Here is an 18,602-nt window from a genome sequence, read left to right as displayed (position 1 = left end):
TCTTTTCCCATGCCTTTTAAAATATCAAGAGACACGTCTACAAAAGTGCCATGCATTGGCCGGGAATCGAACCCGGGCCTCCCGCTTGGGAAGCGAGAATTCTACCACTGAACTACCAATGCTTGACAAGCAGCATTACTGCGGTAGAGCGCTTGATTTAACACACCTGCCAGTTCCATGCGAATGGTCACTCGTAAACTCTTGACTTCTGCTGAAAGCCTCATTGAAGGCCTTTGCAGACGTGTGAGACTGGCACCTACTCGGGCTGGGCCTCTATGAGCTGTTTGCATAATCTGAGATTGCCCTGCTTCCAGTCAAGGCGCAGCGGCCCCTTCTACTAAAAGGGATCAGCAGAGTGATCGCTAGTAGCAGAAATAAGGCAAGCAAGGCAATCAAGGCTTGTTTTTTTGTTTGGTCTCTTCCTTTTCACGATGCTTCAAAGTCAACGAAAGGTACATGTGCAAAATGCTCATGCATTGGCCGGGAATCGAACCCGGGCCTCCCGCGTGGCAGGCGAGAATTCTACCACTGAACCACCAATGCCTTACATGCTGCACACTGGCGCTACAGTGCTCTGGACCATTGCAGCCCAGAGCAGCTGATTTAACAGAGCACTGCAGTGACATGAGGATGGCGCCAGCTCCGGTGGGTGAATGGGAGCTGCGCTGCCCTGGCAGTCCTTCTCACTCACTTGGCCACGAACGGCTAGGTTCTATAGACAGGAAAAGTGGACAGAGGCAAGCACACTGGTAGATGAGGGTGGCCTTTGTATGGGTCGCTACTCTGAGTGCAGTTCCCTGAGCACCGTGCCTCAGGAAAGCCAGACTTCTACCGCAGGACTCAGGGGATATCTTTGCAGCCACACGAGGCTGACACCCTTTCAATCTGGGCTTCTGGGGTCTTCTGGGAATTATTTGCATAATAGAAGGTTTCCCGCCTTAAGTTGAAACTGCAGTTCCATCTTCTGCTAAAAGAGGGCAGCAGAGTGCTTTCTTTGCGCAGAAAACAGACAAGCAATGCAATCATCTTATCTACCGTTTCCATTTTTCTTTTCCCATGCCTTTTAAAATATCAAGAGACACGTCTACAAAAGTGCCATGCATTGGCTGGGAATCGAACCCAGGCCTCCCGCTTGGGAAGCGAGAATTCTACCACTGAACTACCAATGCTTGACAAGCAGCATTACTGCGGTAGAGCGCTTGATTTAACACACCTGCCAGTTCCATGCGAATGGTCACTCGTAAACTCTTGACTTCTGCTGAAAGCCTCATTGAAGGCCTTTGCAGACGTGTGAGACTGGCACCTACTCGGGCTGGGCCTCTATGAGCTGTTTGCATAATCTGAGATTGCCCTGCTTCCAGTCAAGGCGCAGCGGCCCCTTCTACTAAAAGGGATCAGCAGAGTGATCGCTAGTAGCAGAAATAAGGCAAGCAAGGCAATCAAGGCTTGTTTTTTTGTTTGGTCTCTTCCTTTTCACGATGCTTCAAAGTCAACGAAAGGTACATGTGCAAAACGCTCATGCATTGGCCGGGAATTGAACCCGGGCCTCCCGCGTGGCAGGCGAGAATTCTACCACTGAACCACCAATGCCTTACATGCTGCACACTGGCGCTACAGTGCTCTGGACCATTGCAGCCCAGAGCAGCTGATTTAACAGAGCACTGCAGTGACATGAGGATGGCGCCAGCTCCGGTGGGTGAATGGGAGCTGCGCTGCCCTGGCAGTCCTTCTCACTCACTTGGCCACGAACGGCCACGAACGGCCAGGTTCTATAGACAGGAAAAGTGGACAGAGGCAAGCACACTGGTAGATGAGGGTGGCCTTTGTATGGGTCGCTACTCTGAGTGCAGTTCCCTGAGCACCGTGCCTCAGGAAAGCCAGACTTCTACCGCAGGACTCAGGGGATATCTTTGCAGCCACACGAGGCTGACACCCTTTCAATCTGGGCTTCTGGGGTCTTCTGGGAATTATTTGCATAATAGAAGGTTTCCCGCCTTAAGTTGAAACTGCAGTTCCATCTTCTGCTAAAAGAGGGCAGCAGAGTGCTTTCTTTGCGCAGAAAACAGACAAGCAATGCAATCATCTTATCTACCGTTTCCATTTTTCTTTTCCCATGCCTTTTAAAATATCAAGAGACACGTCTACAAAAGTGCCATGCATTGGCCGGGAATCGAACCCGGGCCTCCCGCTTGGGAAGCGAGAATTCTACCACTGAACTACCAATGCTTGACAAGCAGCATTACTGCGGTAGAGCGCTTGATTTAACACACCTGCCAGTTCCATGCGAAAGGTCACTCGTAAACTCTTGACTTCTGCTGAAAGCCTCATTGAAGGCCTTTGCAGACGTGTGAGACTGGCACCTACTCGGGCTGGGCCTCTATGAGCTGTTTGCATAATCTGAGATTGCCCTGCTTCCAGTCAAGGCGCAGCGGCCCCTTCTACTAAAAGGGATCAGCAGAGTGATCGCTAGTAGCAGAAATAAGGCAAGCAAGGCAATCAAGGCTTGTTTTTTTGTTTGGTCTCTTCCTTTTCACGATGCTTCAAAGTCAATGAAAGGTACATGTGCAAAACGCTCATGCATTGGCCGGGAATCGAACCCGGGCCTCCCGCGTGGCAGGCGAGAATTCTACCACTGAACCACCAATGCCTTACATGCTGCACACTGGCGCTACAGTGCTCTGGACCATTACAGCCCAGAGCAGCTGATTTAACAGAGCACTGCAGTGACATGAGGATGGCGCCAGCTCCGGTGGGTGAATGGGAGCTGCGCTGCCCTGGCAGTCCTTCTCACTCACTTGGCCACGAACGGCCAGGTTCTATAGACAGGAAAAGTGGACAGAGGCAAGCACACTGGTAGATGAGGGTGGCCTTTGTATGGGTCGCTACTCTGAGTGCAGTTCCCTGAGCACCGTGCCTCAGGAAAGCCAGACTTCTACCGCAGGACTCAGGGGATATCTTTGCAGCCACACGAGGCTGACACCCTTTCAATCTGGGCTTCTGGGGTCTTCTGGGAATTATTTGCATAATAGAAGGTTTCCCGCCTTAAGTTGAAACTGCAGTTCCATCTTCTGCTAAAAGAGGGCAGCAGATTGCTTTCTTTGCGCAGAAAACAGACAAGCAATGCAATCATCTTATCTACCGTTTCCATTTTTCTTTTCCCATGCCTTTTAAAATATCAAGAGACACATCTACAAAAGTGCCATGCATTGGCCGGGAATCGAACCCGGGCCTCCCGCTTGGGAAGCGAGAATTCTACCACTGAACTACCAATGCTTGACAAGCAGCATTACTGCGGTAGAGCGCTTGATTTAACACACCTGCCAGTTCCATGCGAATGGTCACTCGTAAACTCTTGACTTCTGCTGAAAGCCTCATTGAAGGCCTTTGCAGACGTGTGAGACTGGCACCTACTCGGGCTGGGCCTCTATGAGTGTTTTGCATAATCTGAGATTGCCCTGCTTCCAGTCAAGGCGCAGCGGCCCCTTCTACTAAAAGGGATCAGCAGAGTGATCGCTAGTAGCAGAAATAAGGCAAGCAAGGCAATCAAGGCTTGTTTTTTTGTTCGGTCTCTTCCTTTTCACGATGCTTCAAAGTCAACGAAAGGTATATGTGCAAAACGCTCATGCATTGGCCGGGAATCGAACCCGGGCCTCCCGCGTGGCAGGCGAGAATTCTACCACCGAACCACCAATGCCTTACATGCTGCACACTGGCGCTACAGTGCTCTGGACCATTGCAGCCCAGAGCAGCTGATTTAACAGAGCACTGCAGTGACATGAGGATGGCGCCAGCTCCGGTGGGTGAATGGGAGCTGCGCTGCCCTGGCAGTCCTTCTCACTCACTTGGCCACGAACGGCCAGGTTCTATAGACAGGAAAAGTGGACAGAGGCAAGCACACTGGTAGATGAGGGTGGCCTTTGTATGGGTCGCTACTCTGAGTGCAGTTCCCTGAGCACCGTGCCTCAGGAAAGCCAGACTTCTAACGCAGGACTCAGGGGATATCTTTGCAGCCACACAAGGCTGACACCCTTTCAATCTGGGCTTCTGGGGTCTTCTGGGAAATATTTGCATAATAGGTTTCCCGCCTTAAGTTGAAACTGCCGTTCCATCTTCTGCTAAAAGAGGGCAGCAGAGTGCTTTCTTTGCGCAGAAAACAGACAAGCAATGCAATCATCTTATCTACCGTTTCCATTTTTCTTTTCCCATGCCTTTTAAAATATCAAGAGACACGTCTACAAAAGTGCCATGCATTGGCCGGGAATCGAACCCGGGTCTCCCGCTTGGGAAGCGAGAATTCTACCACTGAGCTACCAATGCCTGACAAGCAGCAATACTGCGGTAGAGCACTTGATTTAACACACCTGCCAGTTCCATGCGAATGGTCACTCGTAAACTCTTGACTTCTGCTGAAAGCCTCATTGAAGGCCTTTGCAGACGTGTGAGACTGGCACCTACTTGGGCTGGGCCTCTATGAGCTGTTTGCATAATCTGAGATTGCCCTGCTTCCAGTCAAGGCGCAGCGGCCCCTTCTACTAAAAGGGATCAGCAGAGTGATCGCTAGTAGCAGAAATAAGGCAAGCAAGGCAATCAAGGCTTGTTTTTTTGTTCGGTCTCTTCCTTTTCACGATGCTTCAAAGTCAACGAAAGGTACATGTGCAAAACGCTCATGCATTGGCCGGGAATCGAACCCGGGCCTCCCGCGTGGCAGGCGAGAATTCTACCACTGAACCACCAATGCCTTACATGCTGCACACTGGCGCTACAGTGCTCTGGACCATTGCAGCCCAGAGCAGCTGATTTAACAGAGCACTGCAGTGACATGAGGATGGCGCCAGCTCCGGTGGGTGAATGGGAGCTGCGCTGCCCTGGCAGTCCTTCTCACTCACTTGGCCACGAACGGCCACGAACGGCCAGGTTCTATAGACAGGAAAAGTGGACAGAGGCAAGCACACTGGTAGATGAGGGTGGCCTTTGTATGGGTCACTACTCTGAGTGCAGTTCCCTGAGCACCGTGCCTCAGGAAAGCCAGACTTCTACCGCAGGACTCAGGGGATATCTTTGCAGCCACACGAGGCTGACACCCTTTCAATCTGGGCTTCTGGGGTCTTCTGGGAATTATTTGCATAATAGAAGGTTTCCCGCCTTAAGTTGAAACTGCAGTTCCATCTTCTGCTAAAAGAGGGCAGCAGAGTGCTTTCTTTGCGCAGAAAACAGACAAGCAATGCAATCATCTTATCTACCGTTTCCATTTTTCTTATCCCATGCCTTTTAAAATATCAAGAGACACGTCTACAAAAGTGCCATGCATTGGCCGGGAATCAAACCCGGGCCTCCCGCGTGGCAGGCGAGAATTCTACCACTGAACCACCAATGCCTTACATGCTGCACACTGGCGCTACAGTGCTCTGGACCATTGCAGGCCAGAGCAGCTGATTTAACAGAGCACTGCAGTGACATGAGGATGGCGCCAGCTCCGGTGGGTGAATGGGAGCTGCGCTGCCCTGGCAGTCCTTCTCACTCACTTGGCCACGAACGGCCAGGTTCTATAGACAGGAAAAGTGGACAGAGGCAAGCACACTGGTAGATGAGGGTGGCCTTTGTATGGGTCGCTACTCTGAGTGCAGTTCCCTGAGCACCGTGCCTCAGGAAAGCCAGACTTCTACCGCAGGACTCAGGGGATATCTTTGCAGCCACACAAGGCTGACACCCTTTCAATCTGGGCTTCTGGGGTCTTCTGGGAATTATTTGCATAATAGGTTTCCCGCCTTAAGTTGAAACTGCCGTTCCATCTTCTGCTAAAAGAGGGCAGCAGAGTGCTTTCTTTGCGCAGAAAACAGACAAGCAATGCAATCATCTTATCTACCGTTTCCATTTTTCTTTTCCCATGCCTTTTAAAATATCAAGAGACACGTCTACAAAAGTGCCATGCATTGGCCGGGAATCGAACCCGGGCCTCCCACTTGGGAAGCGAGAATTCTACCACTGAGCTACCAATGCCTGACAAGCAGCATTACTGCGGTAGAGCACTTGATTTAACACACCTGCCAGTTCCATGCGAATGGTCACTCGTAAACTCTTGACTTCTGCTGAAAGCCTCATTGAAGGCCTTTGCAGACGTGTGAGACTGGCACCTACTCGGGCTGGGCCTCTATGAGCTGTTTGCATAATCTGAGATTGCCCTGCTTCCAGTCAAGGCGCAGCGGCCCCTTCTACTAAAAGGGATCAGCAGAGTGATCGCTAGTAGCAGAAATAAGGCAAGCAAGGCAATCAAGGCTTGTTTTTTTGTTCGGTCTCTTCCTTTTCACGATGCTTCAAAGTCAACGAAAGGTACATGTGCAAAACGCTCATGCATTGGCCGGGAATCGAACCCGGGCCTCCCGCGTGGCAGGCGAGAATTCTACCACTGAACCACCAATGCCTTACATGCTGCACACTGGCGCTACAGTGCTCTGGACCATTGCAGCCCAGAGCAGCTGATTTAACAGAGCACTGCAGTGACATGAGGATGGCGCCAGCTCCGGTGGGTGAATGGGAGCTGCGCTGCCCTGGCAGTCCTTCTCACTCACTTGGCCACGAACGGCCAGGTTCTATAGACAGGAAAAGTGGACGGAGGCAAGCACACTGGTAGATGAGGGTGGCCTTTGTATGGGTCGCTACTCTGAGTGCAGTTCCCTGAGCACCGTGCCTCAGGAAAGCCAGACTTCTACTGCAGGACTCAGGGGATATCTTTGCAGCCACACGAGGCTGACACCCTTTCAATCTGGGCTTCTGGGGTCTTCTGGGAATTATTTGCATAATAGAAGGTTTCCTGCCTTAAGTTGAAACTGCAGTTCCATCTTCTGCTAAAAGAGGGCAGCAGAGTGCTTTCTTTGCGCAGAAAACAGACAAGCAATGCAATCATCTTATCTACCGTTTCCATTTTTCTTTTCCCATGCCTTTTAAAATATCAAGAGACACGTCTACAAAAGTGCCATGCATTGGCCGGGAATCGAACCCGGGCCTCCCGCTTGGGAAGCGAGAATTCTACCACTGAACTACCAATGCCTGACAAGCAGCATTACTGCGGTAGAGCGCTTGATTTAACACACCTGCCAGTTCCATGCGAATGGTCACTCGTAAACTCTTGACTTCTGCTGAAAGCCTCATTGAAGGCCTTTGCAGACGTGTGAGACTGGCACCTACTCGGGCTGGGCCTCTATGAGCTGTTTGCATAATCTGAGATTGCCCTGCTTCCAGTCAAGGCGCAGCGGCCCCTTCTTCTAAAAGGGATCAGCAGAGTGATCGCTAGTAGCAGAAATAAGGCAAGCAAGGCAATCAAGGCTTGTTTTTTTTGTTTGGTCTCTTCCTTTTCACGATGCTTCAAAGTCAACGAAAGGTACATGTGCAAAACGCTCATGTATTGGCCGGGAATCGAACCCGGGCCTCCCGCGTGGCAGGCGAGAATTCTACCACTGAACCACCAATGCCTTACATGCTGCACACTGGCGCTACAGTGCTCTGGACCATTTCAGCCCAGAGCAGCTGATTTAACAGAGCACTGCAGTGACATGAGGATGGCGCCAGCTCCGGTGGGTGAATGGGAGCTGCGCTGCCCTGGCAGTCCTTCTCACTCACTTGGCCACGAACGGCCAGGTTCTATAGACAGGAAAAGTCGACAGAGGCAAGCACACTGGTAGATGAGGGTGGCCTTTGTATGGGTCGCTACTCTGAGTGCAGTTCCCTGAGCACCGTGCCTCAGGAAAGCCAGACTTCTACCGCAGGACTCAGGGGATATCTTTGCAGCCACACGAGGCTGACACCCTTTCAATCTGGGCTTCTGGGGTCTTCTGGGAATTATTTGCATAATAGAAGGTTTCCCGCCTTAAGTTGAAACTGCAGTTCCATCTTCTGCTAAAAGAGGGCAGCAGAGTGCTTTCTTTGCGCAGAAAACAGACAAGCAATGCAATCATCTTATCTACCGTTTCCATTTTTCTTTTCCCATGCCTTTTAAAATATCAAGAGACACGTCTACAAAAGTGCCATGCATTGGCCGGGAATCGAACCCGGGCCTCCCGCTTGGGAAGCGAGAATTTTACCACTGAACTACCAATGCTTGACAAGCAGCATTACTGCGGTAGAGCGCTTGATTTAACACACCTGCCAGTTCCATGCGAATGGTCACTCGTAAACTCTTGACTTCTGCTGAAAGCCTCATTGAAGGCCTTTGCAGACGTGTGAGACTGGCACCTACTCGGGCTGGGCCTCTATGAGCTGTTTGCATAATCTGAGATTGCCCTGCTTCCAGTCAAGGCGCAGCGGCCCCTTCTACTAAAAGGGATCAGCAGAGTGATCGCTAGTAGCAGAAATAAGGCAAGCAAGGCAATCAAGGCTTGTTTTTTTTGTTTGGTCTCTTCCTTTTCACGATGCTTCAAAGTCAACGAAAGGTACATGTGCAAAACGCTCATGCATTGGCCGGGAATCGAACCCGGGCCTCCCGCGTGGCAGGCGAGAATTCTACCACTGAACCACCAATGCCTTACATGCTGCACACTGGCGCTACAGTGCTCTGGACCATTTCAGCCCAGAGCAGCTGATTTAACAGAGCACTGCAGTGACATGAGGATGGCGCCAGCTCCGGTGGGTGAATGGGAGCTGCGCTGCCCTGGCAGTCCTTCTCACTCACTTGGCCACGAACGGCCAGGTTCTATAGACAGGAAAAGTCGACAGAGGCAAGCACACTGGTAGATGAGGGTGGCCTTTGTATGGGTCGCTACTCTGAGTGCAGTTCCCTGAGCACCGTGCCTCAGGAAAGCCAGACTTCTACCGCAGGACTCAGGGGATATCTTTGCAGCCACACGAGGCTGACACCCTTTCAATCTGGGCTTCTGGGGTCTTCTGGGAATTATTTGCATAATAGAAGGTTTCCCGCCTTAAGTTGAAACTGCAGTTCCATCTTCTGCTAAAAGAGGGCAGCAGAGTGCTTTCTTTGCGCAGAAAACAGACAAGCAATGCAATCATCTTATCTACCGTTTCCATTTTTCTTTTCCCATGCCTTTTAAAATATCAAGAGACACGTCTACAAAAGTGCCATGCATTGGCCGGGAATCGAACCCGGGCCTCCCGCTTGGGAAGCGAGAATTCTACCACTGAACTACCAATGCTTGACAAGCAGCATTACTGCCGTAGAGCGCTTGATTTAACACACATGCCAGTTCCATGCGAATGGTCACTCGTAAACTCTTGACTTCTGCTGCAAGCCTCATTGAAGGCCTTTGCAGACGTGTGAGACTGGCACCTACTCGGGCTGGGCCTCTATGAGCTGTTTGCATAATCTGAGATTGCCCTGCTTCCAGTCAAGGCGCAGCGGCCCCTTCTACTAAAAGGGATCAGCAGAGTGATCGCTAGTAGCAGAAATAAGGCAAGCAAGGCAATCAAGGCTTGTTTTTTTGTTTGGTCTCTTCCTTTTCACGATGCTTCAAAGTCAATGAAAGGTACATGTGCAAAACGCTCATGCATTGGCCGGGAATCGAACCCGGGCCTCCCACGTGGCAGGCGAGAATTCTACCACTGAACCACCAATGCCTTACATGCTGCACACTGGCGCTACAGTGCTCTGGACCATTACAGCCCAGAGCAGCTGATTTAACAGAGCACTGCAGTGACATGAGGATGGCGCCAGCTCCGGTGGGTGAATGGGAGCTGCGCTGCCCTGGCAGTCCTTCTCACTCACTTGGCCACGAACGGCCAGGTTCTATAGACAGGAAAAGTGGACAGAGGCAAGCACACTGGTAGATGAGGGTGGACTTTGTATGGGTCGCTACTCTGAGTGCAGTTCCCTGAGCACCGTGCCTCAGGAAAGCCAGACTTCTACTGCAGGACTCAGGGGATATCTTTGCAGCCACACGAGGCTGACACCCTTTCAATCTGGGCTTCTGGGGTCTTCTGGGAATTATTTGCATAATAGAAGGTTTCCCGCCTTAAGTTGAAACTGCAGTTCCATCTTCTGCTAAAAGAGGGCAGCAGAGTGCTTTCTTTGCGCAGAAAACAGACAAGCAATGCAATCATCTTATCTACCGTTTCCATTTTTCTTTTCCCATGCCTTTTAAAATATCAAGAGACACGTCTACAAAAGTGCCATGCATTGGCCGGGAATCAAACCCGGGCCTCCCGCGTGGCAGGCGAGAATTCTACCACTGAACCACCAATGCCTTACATGCTGCACACTGGCGCTACAGTGCTCTGGACCATTGCAGGCCAGAGCAGCTGATTTAACAGAGCACTGCAGTGACATGAGGATGGCGCCAGCTCCGGTGGGTGAATGGGAGCTGCGCTGCCCTGGCAGTCCTTCTCACTCACTTGGCCACGAACGGCCAGGTTCTATAGACAGGAAAAGTGGACAGAGGCAAGCACACTGGTAGATGAGGGTGGCCTTTGTATGGGTCGCTACTCTGAGTGCAGTTCCCTGAGCACAGTGCCTCAGGAAAGCCAGACTTCTACTGCAGGACTCAGGGGATATCTTTGCAGCCACACGAGGCTGACACCCTTTCAATCTGGGCTTCTGGGGTCTTCTGGGAATTATTTGCATAATAGAAGGTTTCCCGCCTTAAGTTGAAACTGCAGTTCCATCTTCTGCTAAAAGAGGGCAGCAGAGTGCTTTCTTTGCGCAGAAAACAGACAAGCAATGCAATCATCTTATCTACCGTTTCCATTTTTCTTTTCCCATGCCTTTTAAAATATCAAGAGACACGTCTACAAAAGTGCCATGCATTGGCCGGGAATCGAACCCGGGCCTCCCGCTTGGGAAGCGAGAATTCTACCACTGAACTACCAATGCCTGACAAGCAGCATTACTGCGGTAGAGCGCTTGATTTAACACACCTGCCAGTTCCATGCGAATGGTCACTCGTAAACTCTTGACTTCTGCTGAAAGCCTCATTGAAGGCCTTTGCAGACGTGTGAGACTGGCACCTACTCGGGCTGGGCCTCTATGAGCTGTTTGCATAATCTGAGATTGCCCTGCTTCCAGTCAAGGCGCAGCGGCCCCTTCTTCTAAAAGGGATCAGCAGAGTGATCGCTAGTAGCAGAAATAAGGCAAGCAAGGCAATCAAGGCTTGTTTTTTTTGTTTGGTCTCTTCCTTTTCACGATGCTTCAAAGTCAACGAAAGGTACATGTGCAAAACGCTCATGCATTGGCCGGGAATCGAACCCGGGCCTCCCGCGTGGCAGGCGAGAATTCTACCACTGAACCACCAATGCCTTACATGCTGCACACTGGCGCTACAGTGCTCTGGACCATTTCAGCCCAGAGCAGCTGATTTAACAGAGCACTGCAGTGACATGAGGATGGCGCCAGCTCCGGTGGGTGAATGGGAGCTGCGCTGCCCTGGCAGTCCTTCTCACTCACTTGGCCACGAACGGCCAGGTTCTATAGACAGGAAAAGTCGACAGAGGCAAGCACACTGGTAGATGAGGGTGGCCTTTGTATGGGTCGCTACTCTGAGTGCAGTTCCCTGAGCACCGTGCCTCAGGAAAGCCAGACTTCTACCGCAGGACTCAGGGGATATCTTTGCAGCCACACGAGGCTGACACCCTTTCAATCTGGGCTTCTGGGGTCTTCTGGGAATTATTTGCATAATAGAAGGTTTCCCGCCTTAAGTTGAAACTGCAGTTCCATCTTCTGCTAAAAGAGGGCAGCAGAGTGCTTTCTTTGCGCAGAAAACAGACAAGCAATGCAATCATTTTATCTACCGTTTCCATTTTTCTTTTCCCATGCCTTTTAAAATATCAAGAGACACGTCTACAAAAGTGCCATGCATTGGCCGGGAATCGAACCCGGGCCTCCCGCTTGGGAAGCGAGAATTCTACCACTGAACTACCAATGCGTGACAAGCAGCATTACTGCGGTAGAGCGCTTGATTTAACACACCTGCCAGTTCCATGCGAATGGTCACTCGTAAACTCTTGACTTCTGCTGAAAGCCTCATTGAAGGCCTTTGCAGACGTGTGAGACTGGCACCTACTCGGGCTGGGCCTCTATGAGCTGTTTGCATAATCTGAGATTGCCCTGCTTCCAGTCAAGGCGCAGCGGCCCCTTCTACTAAAAGGGATCAGCAGAGTGATCGCTAGTAGCAGAAATAAGGCAAGCAAGGCAATCAAGGCTTGTTTTTTTGTTTGGTCTCTTCCTTTTCACGATGCTTCAAAGTCAATGAAAGGTACATGTGCAAAACGCTCATGCATTGGCCGGGAATCGAACCCGGGCCTCCCGCGTGGCAGGCGAGAATTCTACCACTGAACCACCAATGCCTTACATGCTGCACACTGGCGCTACAGTGCTCTGGACCATTACAGCCCAGAGCAGCTGATTTAACAGAGCACTGCAGTGACATGAGGATGGCGCCAGCTCCGGTGGGTGAATGGGAGCTGCGCTGCCCTGGCAGTCCTTCTCACTCACTTGGCCACGAACGGCCAGGTTCTATAGACAGGAAAAGTGGACAGAGGCAAGCACACTGGTAGATGAGGGTGGCCTTTGTATGGGTCGCTACTCTGAGTGCAGTTCCCTGAGCACCGTGCCTCAGGAAAGCCAGACTTCTACTGCAGGACTCAGGGGATATCTTTGCAGCCACACGAGGCTGACACCCTTTCAATCTGGGCTTCTGGGGTCTTCTGGGAATTATTTGCATAATAGAAGGTTTCCCGCCTTAAGTTGAAACTGCAGTTCCATCTTCTGCTAAAAGAGGGCAGCAGAGTGCTTTCTTTGCGCAGAAAACAGACAAGCAATGCAATCATCTTATCTACCGTTTCCATTTTTCTTTTCCCATGCCTTTTAAAATATCAAGAGACACGTCTACAAAAGTGCCATGCATTGGCCGGGAATCGAACCCGGGCCTCCCGCTTGGGAAGCGAGAATTCTACCACTGAACTACCAATGCCTGACAAGCAGCATTACTGCGGTAGAGCGCTTGATTTAACACACCTGCCAGTTCCATGCGAATGGTCACTCGTAAACTCTTGACTTCTGCTGAAAGCCTCATTGAAGGCCTTTGCAGACGTGTGAGACTGGCACCTACTCGGGCTGGGCCTCTATGAGCTGTTTGCATAATCTGAGATTGCCCTGCTTCCAGTCAAGGCGCAGCGGCCCCTTCTTCTAAAAGGGATCAGCAGAGTGATCGCTAGTAGCAGAAATAAGGCAAGCAAGGCAATCAAGGCTTGTTTTTTTTGTTTGGTCTCTTCCTTTTCACGATGCTTCAAAGTCAACGAAAGGTACATGTGCAAAACGCTCATGCATTGGCCGGGAATCGAACCCGGGCCTCCCGCGTGGCAGGCGAGAATTCTACCACTGAACCACCAATGCCTTACATGCTGCACACTGGCGCTACAGTGCTCTGGACCATTTCAGCCCAGAGCAGCTGATTTAACAGAGCACTGCAGTGACATGAGGATGGCGCCAGCTCCGGTGGGTGAATGGGAGCTGTGCTGCCCTGGCAGTCCTTCTCACTCACTTGGCCACGAACGGCCAGGTTCTATAGACAGGAAAAGTCGACAGAGGCAAGCACACTGGTAGATGAGGGTGGCCTTTGTATGGGTCGCTACTCTGAGTGCAGTTCCCTGAGCACCGTGCCTCAGGAAAGCCAGACTTCTACCGCAGGACTCAGGGGATATCTTTGCAGCCACACGAGGCTGACACCCTTTCAATCTGGGCTTCTGGGGTCTTCTGGGAATTATTTGCATAATAGAAGGTTTCCCGCCTTAAGTTGAAACTGCAGTTCCATCTTCTGCTAAAAGAGGGCAGCAGAGTGCTTTCTTTGCGCAGAAAACAGACAAGCAATGCAATCATCTTATCTACCGTTTCCATTTTTCTTTTCCCATGCCTTTTAAAATATCAAGAGACACGTCTACAAAAGTGCCATGCATTGGCCGGGAATCGAACCCGGGCCTCCCGCTTGGGAAGCGAGAATTCTACCACTGAACTACCAAAGCTTGACAAGCAGCATTACTGCCGTAGAGCGCTTGATTTAACACACATGCCAGTTCCATGCGAATGGTCACTCGTAAACTCTTGACTTCTGCTGAAAGCCTCATTGAAGGCCTTTGCAGACGTGTGAGACTGGCACCTACTCGGGCTGGGCCTCTATGAGCTGTTTGCATAATCTGAGATTGCCCTGCTTCCAGTCAAGGCGCAGCGGCCCCTTCTACTAAAAGGGATCAGCAGAGTGATCGCTAGTAGCAGAAATAAGGCAAGCAAGGCAATCAAGGCTTGTTTTTTTGTTTGGTCTCTTCCTTTTCACGATGCTTCAAAGTCAATGAAAGGTACATGTGCAAAACGCTCATGCATTGGCCGGGAATCGAACCCGGGCCTCCCGCGTGGCAGGCGAGAATTCTACCACTGAACCACCAATGCCTTACATGCTGCACACTGGCGCTACAGTGCTCTGGACCATTACAGCCCAGAGCAGCTGATTTAACAGAGCACTGCAGTGACATGAGGATGGCGCCAGCTCCGGTGGGTGAATGGGAGCTGCGCTGCCCTGGCAGTCCTTCTCACTCACTTGGCCACGAACGGCCAGGTTCTATAGACAGGAAAAGTGGACAGAGGCAAGCACACTGGTAGATGAGGGTGGCCTTTGTATGGGTCGCTACTCTGAGTGCAGTTCCCTGAGCACCGTGCCTCAGGAAAGCCAGACTTCTACTGCAGGACTCAGGGGATATCTTTGCAGCCACACGAGGCTGACACCCTTTCAATCTGGGCTTCTGGGGTCTTCTGGGAATTATTTGCATAATAGAAGGTTTCCCGCCTTAAGTTGAAACTGCAGTTCCATCTTCTGCTAAAAGAGGGCAGCAGAGTGCTTTCTTTGCGCAGAAAACAGACAAGCAATGCAATCATCTTATCTACCGTTTCCATTTTTCTTTTCCCATGCCTTTTAAAATATCAAGAGACACGTCTACAAAAGTGCCATGCATTGGCCGGGAATCGAACCCGGGCCTCCCGCTTGGGAAGCGAGAATTCTACCACTGAACTACCAATGCCTGACAAGCAGCATTACTGCGGTAGAGCGCTTGATTTAACACACCTGCCAGTTCCATGCGAATGGTCACTCGTAAACTCTTGACTTCTGCTGAAAGCCTCATTGAAGGCCTTTGCAGACGTGTGAGACTGGCACCTACTCGGGCTGGGCCTCTATGAGCTGTTTGCATAATCTGAGATTGCCCTGCTTCCAGTCAAGGCGCAGCGGCCCCTTCTTCTAAAAGGGATCAGCAGAGTGATCGCTAGTAGCAGAAATAAGGCAAGCAAGGCAATCAAGGCTTGTTTTTTTTGTTTGGTCTCTTCCTTTTCACGATGCTTCAAAGTCAACGAAAGGTACATGTGCAAAACGCTCATGCATTGGCCGGGAATCGAACCCGGGCCTCCCGCGTGGCAGGCGAGAATTCTACCACTGAACCACCAATGCCTTACATGCTGCACACTGGCGCTACAGTGCTCTGGACCATTTCAGCCCAGAGCAGCTGATTTAACAGAGCACTGCAGTGACATGAGGATGGCGCCAGCTCCGGTGGGTGAATGGGAGCTGTGCTGCCCTGGCAGTCCTTCTCACTCACTTGGCCACGAACGGCCAGGTTCTATAGACAGGAAAAGTCGACAGAGGCAAGCACACTGGTAGATGAGGGTGGCCTTTGTATGGGTCGCTACTCTGAGTGCAGTTCCCTGAGCACCATGCCTCAGGAAAGCCAGACTTCTACCGCAGGACTCAGGGGATATCTTTGCAGCCACACGAGGCTGACACCCTTTCAATCTGGGCTTCTGGGGTCTTCTGGGAATTATTTGCATAATAGAAGGTTTCCCGCCTTAAGTTGAAACTGCAGTTCCATCTTCTGCTAAAAGAGGGCAGCAGAGTGCTTTCTTTGCGCAGAAAACAGACAAGCAATGCAATCATCTTATCTACCGTTTCCATTTTTCTTTTCCCATGCCTTTTAAAATATCAAGAGACACGTCTACAAAAGTGCCATGCATTGGCCGGGAATCGAACCCGGGCCTCCCGCTTGGGAAGCGAGAATTCTACCACTGAACTACCAAAGCTTGACAAGCAGCATTACTGCCGTAGAGCGCTTGATTTAACACACATGCCAGTTCCATGCGAATGGTCACTCGTAAACTCTTGACTTCTGCTGAAAGCCTCATTGAAGGCCTTTGCAGACGTGTGAGACTGGCACCTACTCGGGCTGGGCCTCTATGAGCTGTTTGCATAATCTGAGATTGCCCTGCTTCCAGTCAAGGCGCAGCGGCCCCTTCTACTAAAAGGGATCAGCAGAGTGATCGCTAGTAGCAGAAATAAGGCAAGCAAGGCAATCAAGGCTTGTTTTTTTGTTTGGTCTCTTCCTTTTCACGATGCTTCAAAGTCAATGAAAGGTACATGTGCAAAACGCTCATGCATTGGCCGGGAATCGAACCCGGGCCTCCCGCGTGGCAGGCGAGAATTCTACCACTGAACCACCAATGCCTTACATGCTGCACACTGGCGCTACAGTGCTCTGGACCATTACAGCCCAGAGCAGCTGATTTAACAGAGCACTGCAGTGACATGAGGATGGCGCCAGCTCCGGTGGGTGAATGGGAGCTGCGCTGCCCTGGCAGTCCTTCTCACTCACTTGGCCACGAACGGCCAGGTTCTATAGACAGGAAAAGTGGACAGAGGCAAGCACACTGGTAGATGAGGGTGGACTTTGTATGGGTCGCTACTCTGAGTGCAGTTCCCTGAGCACCGTGCCTCAGGAAAGCCAGACTTCTACTGCAGGACTCAGGGGATATCTTTGCAGCCACACGAGGCTGACACCCTTTCAATCTGGGCTTCTGGGGTCTTCTGGGAATTATTTGCATAATAGAAGGTTTCCCGCCTTAAGTTGAAACTGCAGTTCCATCTTCTGCTAAAAGAGGGCAGCAGAGTGCTTTCTTTGCGCAGAAAACAGACAAGCAATGCAATCATCTTATCTACCGTTTCCATTTTTCTTTTCCCATGCCTTTTAAAATATCAAGAGACACGTCTACAAAAGTGCCATGCATTGGCCGGGAATCGAACCCGGGCCTCCCGCTTGGGAAGCGAGAATTCTACCACTGAACTACCAATGCCTGACAAGCAGCATTACTGCGGTAGAGCACTTGATTTAACACACCTGCCAGTTCCATGCGAATGGTCACTCGTAAACTCTTGACTTCTGCTGAAAGCCTCATTGAAGGCCTTTGCAGACGTGTGAGACTGTCACCTACTCGGGCTGGGCCTCTATGAGCTGTTTGCATAATCTGAGATTGCCCTGCTTCCAGTCAAGGCGCAGCGGCCCCTTCTACTAAAAGGGATCAGCAGAGTGATCGCTAGTAGCAGAAATAAGGCAAGCAAGGCAATCAAGGCTTGTTTTTTTGTTCGGTCTCTTCCTTTTCACGATGCTTCAAAGTCAACGAAAGGTACATGTGCAAAACGCTCATGCATTGGCCGGGAATCGAACCCGGGCCTCCCGCGTGGCAGGCGAGAATTCTACCACTGAACCACCAATGCCTTACATGCTGCACACTGGCGCTACAGTGCTCTGGACCATTGCAGGCCAGAGCAGCTGATTTAACAGAGCACTGCAGTGACATGAGGATGGCGCCAGCTCCGGTGGGTGAATGGGAGCTGCGCTGCACTGGCAGTCCTTCTCACTCACTTGGCCACGAACGGCCAGGTTCTATAGACAGGAAAAGTGGACAGAGGCAAGCACACTGGTAGATGAGGGTGGCCTTTGTATGGGTCGCTACTCTGAGTGCAGTTCCCTGAGCACCGTGCCTCAGGAAAGCCAGACTTCTACTGCAGGACTCAGGGGATATCTTTGCAGCCACACGAGGCTGACACCCTTTCAATCTGGGCTTCTGGGGTCTTCTGGGAATTATGTGCATAATAGGTTTCCCGCCTTAAGTTGAAACTGCCGTTCCATCTTCTGCTAAAAGAGGGCAGCAGAGTGCTTTCTTTGCGCAGAAAACAGACAAGCAATGCAATCATCTTATCTACCGTTTCCATTTTTCTTTTCCCATGCCTTTTAAAATATCAAGAGACACGTCTACAAAAGTGCCATGCATTGGCCGGGAATCGAACCCGGGCCTCCCGCTTGGGAAGTGAGAATTCTACCACTGAACTACCAATGCCTGACAAGCAGCATTACTGCGGTAGAGCACTTGATTTAACACACCTGCCAGTTCCATGCGAATGGTCACTCGTAAACTCTTGACTTCTGCTGAAAGCCTCATTGAAGGCCTTTGCAGACGTGTGAGACTGGCACCTACTCGGGCTGGGCCTCTATGAGCTGTTTGCATAATCTGAGATTGCCCTGCTTCCAGTCAAGGCGCAGCGGCCCCTTCTTCTAAAAGGGATCAGCAGAGTGATCGCTAGTAGCAGAAATAAGGCAAGCAAGGCAATCAAGGCTTGTTTTTTTTGTTTGGTCTCTTCCTTTTCACGATGCTTCAAAGTCAACGAAAGGTACATGTGCAAAACGCTCATGCATTGGCCGGGAATCGAACCCGGGCCTCCCGCGTGGCAGGCGAGAATTCTACCACTGAACCACCAATGCCTTACATGCTGCACACTGGCGCTACAGTGCTCTGGACC

The 18,602-nt window shown here is 51.0% G+C and overlaps 30 non-coding genes across 30 annotated transcripts; all 30 read right to left on the bottom strand.

Moving 5' to 3' along the window:
* Positions 1–51: 51 nt before the first annotated feature.
* On the bottom strand, positions 52–122 carry TRNAG-CCC (transfer RNA glycine (anticodon CCC)). The gene has a single exon. It is a non-coding gene; the product is annotated as a tRNA-Gly (tRNA).
* A 350-nt stretch (positions 123–472) lies between these two features.
* TRNAG-GCC (transfer RNA glycine (anticodon GCC)) lies at positions 473–543 on the bottom strand. The gene has a single exon. It is a non-coding gene; the product is annotated as a tRNA-Gly (tRNA).
* A 555-nt stretch (positions 544–1,098) lies between these two features.
* TRNAG-CCC (transfer RNA glycine (anticodon CCC)) lies at positions 1,099–1,169 on the bottom strand. The gene has a single exon. It is a non-coding gene; the product is annotated as a tRNA-Gly (tRNA).
* Positions 1,170–1,519: 350 nt separating this feature from the next.
* On the bottom strand, positions 1,520–1,590 carry TRNAG-GCC (transfer RNA glycine (anticodon GCC)). Its single transcript has one exon. It is a non-coding gene; the product is annotated as a tRNA-Gly (tRNA).
* A 565-nt stretch (positions 1,591–2,155) lies between these two features.
* On the bottom strand, positions 2,156–2,226 carry TRNAG-CCC (transfer RNA glycine (anticodon CCC)). The gene has a single exon. It is a non-coding gene; the product is annotated as a tRNA-Gly (tRNA).
* Positions 2,227–2,576: 350 nt separating this feature from the next.
* On the bottom strand, positions 2,577–2,647 carry TRNAG-GCC (transfer RNA glycine (anticodon GCC)). The gene has a single exon. It is a non-coding gene; the product is annotated as a tRNA-Gly (tRNA).
* A 555-nt stretch (positions 2,648–3,202) lies between these two features.
* Positions 3,203–3,273, bottom strand: TRNAG-CCC (transfer RNA glycine (anticodon CCC)). The gene has a single exon. It is a non-coding gene; the product is annotated as a tRNA-Gly (tRNA).
* A 973-nt stretch (positions 3,274–4,246) lies between these two features.
* On the bottom strand, positions 4,247–4,317 carry TRNAG-CCC (transfer RNA glycine (anticodon CCC)). Its single transcript has one exon. It is a non-coding gene; the product is annotated as a tRNA-Gly (tRNA).
* Positions 4,318–4,667: 350 nt separating this feature from the next.
* On the bottom strand, positions 4,668–4,738 carry TRNAG-GCC (transfer RNA glycine (anticodon GCC)). Its single transcript has one exon. It is a non-coding gene; the product is annotated as a tRNA-Gly (tRNA).
* A 1,609-nt stretch (positions 4,739–6,347) lies between these two features.
* Positions 6,348–6,418, bottom strand: TRNAG-GCC (transfer RNA glycine (anticodon GCC)). Its single transcript has one exon. It is a non-coding gene; the product is annotated as a tRNA-Gly (tRNA).
* Positions 6,419–6,973: 555 nt separating this feature from the next.
* TRNAG-CCC (transfer RNA glycine (anticodon CCC)) lies at positions 6,974–7,044 on the bottom strand. Its single transcript has one exon. It is a non-coding gene; the product is annotated as a tRNA-Gly (tRNA).
* A 977-nt stretch (positions 7,045–8,021) lies between these two features.
* Positions 8,022–8,092, bottom strand: TRNAG-CCC (transfer RNA glycine (anticodon CCC)). The gene has a single exon. It is a non-coding gene; the product is annotated as a tRNA-Gly (tRNA).
* A 351-nt stretch (positions 8,093–8,443) lies between these two features.
* On the bottom strand, positions 8,444–8,514 carry TRNAG-GCC (transfer RNA glycine (anticodon GCC)). The gene has a single exon. It is a non-coding gene; the product is annotated as a tRNA-Gly (tRNA).
* Positions 8,515–9,069: 555 nt separating this feature from the next.
* On the bottom strand, positions 9,070–9,140 carry TRNAG-CCC (transfer RNA glycine (anticodon CCC)). Its single transcript has one exon. It is a non-coding gene; the product is annotated as a tRNA-Gly (tRNA).
* A 1,602-nt stretch (positions 9,141–10,742) lies between these two features.
* TRNAG-CCC (transfer RNA glycine (anticodon CCC)) lies at positions 10,743–10,813 on the bottom strand. The gene has a single exon. It is a non-coding gene; the product is annotated as a tRNA-Gly (tRNA).
* A 351-nt stretch (positions 10,814–11,164) lies between these two features.
* On the bottom strand, positions 11,165–11,235 carry TRNAG-GCC (transfer RNA glycine (anticodon GCC)). Its single transcript has one exon. It is a non-coding gene; the product is annotated as a tRNA-Gly (tRNA).
* A 555-nt stretch (positions 11,236–11,790) lies between these two features.
* Positions 11,791–11,861, bottom strand: TRNAG-CCC (transfer RNA glycine (anticodon CCC)). Its single transcript has one exon. It is a non-coding gene; the product is annotated as a tRNA-Gly (tRNA).
* A 350-nt stretch (positions 11,862–12,211) lies between these two features.
* Positions 12,212–12,282, bottom strand: TRNAG-GCC (transfer RNA glycine (anticodon GCC)). The gene has a single exon. It is a non-coding gene; the product is annotated as a tRNA-Gly (tRNA).
* Positions 12,283–12,837: 555 nt separating this feature from the next.
* On the bottom strand, positions 12,838–12,908 carry TRNAG-CCC (transfer RNA glycine (anticodon CCC)). The gene has a single exon. It is a non-coding gene; the product is annotated as a tRNA-Gly (tRNA).
* Positions 12,909–13,259: 351 nt separating this feature from the next.
* Positions 13,260–13,330, bottom strand: TRNAG-GCC (transfer RNA glycine (anticodon GCC)). The gene has a single exon. It is a non-coding gene; the product is annotated as a tRNA-Gly (tRNA).
* A 555-nt stretch (positions 13,331–13,885) lies between these two features.
* On the bottom strand, positions 13,886–13,956 carry TRNAG-CCC (transfer RNA glycine (anticodon CCC)). Its single transcript has one exon. It is a non-coding gene; the product is annotated as a tRNA-Gly (tRNA).
* Positions 13,957–14,306: 350 nt separating this feature from the next.
* Positions 14,307–14,377, bottom strand: TRNAG-GCC (transfer RNA glycine (anticodon GCC)). The gene has a single exon. It is a non-coding gene; the product is annotated as a tRNA-Gly (tRNA).
* Positions 14,378–14,932: 555 nt separating this feature from the next.
* TRNAG-CCC (transfer RNA glycine (anticodon CCC)) lies at positions 14,933–15,003 on the bottom strand. The gene has a single exon. It is a non-coding gene; the product is annotated as a tRNA-Gly (tRNA).
* A 351-nt stretch (positions 15,004–15,354) lies between these two features.
* Positions 15,355–15,425, bottom strand: TRNAG-GCC (transfer RNA glycine (anticodon GCC)). Its single transcript has one exon. It is a non-coding gene; the product is annotated as a tRNA-Gly (tRNA).
* A 555-nt stretch (positions 15,426–15,980) lies between these two features.
* Positions 15,981–16,051, bottom strand: TRNAG-CCC (transfer RNA glycine (anticodon CCC)). The gene has a single exon. It is a non-coding gene; the product is annotated as a tRNA-Gly (tRNA).
* Positions 16,052–16,401: 350 nt separating this feature from the next.
* Positions 16,402–16,472, bottom strand: TRNAG-GCC (transfer RNA glycine (anticodon GCC)). Its single transcript has one exon. It is a non-coding gene; the product is annotated as a tRNA-Gly (tRNA).
* Positions 16,473–17,027: 555 nt separating this feature from the next.
* TRNAG-CCC (transfer RNA glycine (anticodon CCC)) lies at positions 17,028–17,098 on the bottom strand. Its single transcript has one exon. It is a non-coding gene; the product is annotated as a tRNA-Gly (tRNA).
* Positions 17,099–17,448: 350 nt separating this feature from the next.
* Positions 17,449–17,519, bottom strand: TRNAG-GCC (transfer RNA glycine (anticodon GCC)). The gene has a single exon. It is a non-coding gene; the product is annotated as a tRNA-Gly (tRNA).
* A 552-nt stretch (positions 17,520–18,071) lies between these two features.
* TRNAG-CCC (transfer RNA glycine (anticodon CCC)) lies at positions 18,072–18,142 on the bottom strand. The gene has a single exon. It is a non-coding gene; the product is annotated as a tRNA-Gly (tRNA).
* A 351-nt stretch (positions 18,143–18,493) lies between these two features.
* On the bottom strand, positions 18,494–18,564 carry TRNAG-GCC (transfer RNA glycine (anticodon GCC)). The gene has a single exon. It is a non-coding gene; the product is annotated as a tRNA-Gly (tRNA).
* Between the last annotated feature and the right edge of the window lie 38 nt (positions 18,565–18,602).

This window comes from Ambystoma mexicanum, unplaced genomic scaffold (assembly GCF_040938575.1).
Source record: "Ambystoma mexicanum isolate Mex_15411 unplaced genomic scaffold, UKY_AmexF1_1 Mex_scaf52, whole genome shotgun sequence".
NCBI classification, from domain to species: domain Eukaryota; kingdom Metazoa; phylum Chordata; class Amphibia; order Caudata; family Ambystomatidae; genus Ambystoma; species Ambystoma mexicanum.
This window is presented reverse-complemented; position numbering and strand designations above follow the sequence as displayed.